Here is a 2493-nt window from a genome sequence, read left to right as displayed (position 1 = left end):
CAAATGTTTAAGGAGTGGCTTTAAACCATAACACTGTGTTAAAAAGACGATGACGACGACGATTACGTTTTAACTTGAGCTTTAAATCATCCTCCGCCAAATGACTCAATACCTGAAAACACACAACATACTTCCAAAACCCTGAACTATGTTCTTCCCCAAACTCCAATCACAAACCACAACCACTCAAAACCATCTCTCTTTTCCACTGCCAATCCTACTGGACCAAAAGAATCCACAAACTCTGTTCAATCGACCACAACGTAGACGAAGCAATCAGCCTCATCAACACCCTCTGCTCCCACGGATACACCCCCAATTCACTCAACCTCACCAGCATCACACACGCCCTCTGCCACTCCAATCGCTTCGCCCAAGCCCATAACCGGTTTATCTCGTCTCTTTATACCAATTCCAGTCACATTATCCCCGATGAACGAACCTGTAATGTGATAGTTGCAAGGTTGTTGGGCTGGGGCAGACGTCCCGATGCGTGTTGTGCGTGAGGTTATTGTTTTGAAGCCGCATTTTGTGCCGTCGGTTATGAATTTTAACAGGTTGATTGATCAGTTTTGTTCGGTTTCGTGTGTCGGGTTTGCTCATATGTTGTTGTTTCGGATGAGAAGTATGGGGCATGAGCCGAATGTGGTGTCGTATACGACTTTGATTAAAGGGTATTGTGGGATTGGGGTAGTTGGGGTTGCATGGAAGGTGTTTGATGAAATGTCTGAGTGGGGTGTGAAGCCGAATTCGGTTACGTATAGTGTGTTGATTGGTGGGGTTGTTAGTAAAAGGAACGATAAAATGGAAACCTCATCGTTGCTAAAAGATTTGCTTGAAAAGGTATGGGAATCGATGGATGAAGAAGACAATGTTCGTGTTAATCATGCTGCGTTTTCGAATCTGATTTATACTTTTTGTCAAGCGGGTTTTTTTAAATCAGTGTTTGATATTGCAGAGAAGATGCACGAATTGAATAACGTAAACTATGGTTTTGCTTATGCACAAATGATAGATTCACTTTGTAGATATGGAAGACATCATGGTGCGTCAAGGATCGTTTACATTATGATGAAACGCGGGATTATTCCAAGTTCCGTTTCGTACAATTGCATCATTCACGGGCTTACAAAAACCGGTGGATATTTAAGAGCTTACCAGTTGTTAGAACAAGGGGTTGAAATGGGATACACGCCCTCGGAAACCACTTACAAGATTCTAATTGAACGTCTTTGTTTAGAGGAATATGATCTTGTTAAAGCAAAAAGGCTTCTTGATATCATGTTGAATAAAGGGGTCGACAAGGCGAGAGTTTATAATATCTACTTACGAGCTTTATGTCAAATCAAGAACGATGTTTCAACCGAGATTTTGAACACGCTTGTTACCATGCTTGAAACAAAATGTCACCCAGATGTGGTTACGTTAAACACTGTTATTAACGGGTTTTGTAAAATGGGAAAAGTGGAAGACGGGATTAAGGTGCTAGACGATATGCTGTTGAAGAAGTTTCAGTTTTGTAGTCCGGATAGTGTGACATTTACAACCATTATAAGTGGATTATTAAGCATTGGTAGGGTAAAAGAAGCTTTAGATATACTTTTTAAACTTATGCCCGAGAAGGGGTTTAAACCGAATGTGATAACTTATAACGTTGTTCTTCGCGGTTTGTTTAAGTTGAATCTTGTAAATGACTCGATGGATGTATTTAAATCAATGAGGGAGTGTGGTGTGGCTGCTGACTGTACCACACACGCGATTATGATTGGTGGATTATGTGAATGTGATCGTGTAGATGAAGCGAAGATGTTTTGGGATGATATTATTTGGCCATCAAAAGTTCACGATGGGTTCGTTTACTCGGCTATGGTTAAAGGGCTTTGTCGTTGCGGGAAGTTTAACGAGGCTTGTGGTTTTGTGTATGAATTGGTGGACTGTGGAGTTAGGTTAAATGTTGTGAGTTATAATATTTTGATTGAATGTGCTTGTAAGTTGGGTTTGAAGAAAGATGCTTATCAGATTGTTGGAGAAATGGGTTTGCGCCTGATGCGGTTACATGGAGGATTATTGACAAATTACATAAGCAAAGGAAATTAGAGGCTGTTTAAGAGGAAGGGTTATCCAAACAGTAAAAGAGTGACTTTTTACTTTTTAGATAAAAACACTTTCAAAATGCACATTCAAACGCAACCCTCTTAAGTGTAATTATCTTACAATGTTGTCCAAGTATGTATGTAGTGTAACTTGCAATAGATATGGAGTTAGTCAATTTGCTTTCGAAAGACTATTGGGCTGCAATTATTATAATGAAATAAGTCGATGCTAGCGTTGTCGGCCTCAGAAGTTTTTGGTTTCAGTTATGTGTGTTATGCTAACGGAATTAAAACCAAAAACAAGAGAAAAACATACAAAATTTGAGGTGGACCAATTGGGCGGCGTTGGTCGATAAAACTCGTGCGCTGGAAAGATCCTAGCATTGTCGATCCCGGATGT

The 2493-nt window shown here is 40.1% G+C and overlaps 1 pseudogene; it reads left to right on the top strand.

Moving 5' to 3' along the window:
- The first annotated feature begins 215 nt into the window (after window positions 1–215).
- Window positions 216–2230, top strand: LOC143611188 (pentatricopeptide repeat-containing protein At3g18020-like; annotated as a pseudogene).
- Window positions 2231–2493: the final 263 nt, after the last annotated feature.

Source organism: Bidens hawaiensis, unplaced genomic scaffold (assembly GCF_021521415.1).
Source record: "Bidens hawaiensis isolate Kalapana, Puna unplaced genomic scaffold, B.hawaiensis_p1.1 tig00029908_1, whole genome shotgun sequence".
In the NCBI taxonomy this organism is placed as follows: domain Eukaryota; kingdom Viridiplantae; phylum Streptophyta; class Magnoliopsida; order Asterales; family Asteraceae; genus Bidens; species Bidens hawaiensis.
This window is presented reverse-complemented; position numbering and strand designations above follow the sequence as displayed.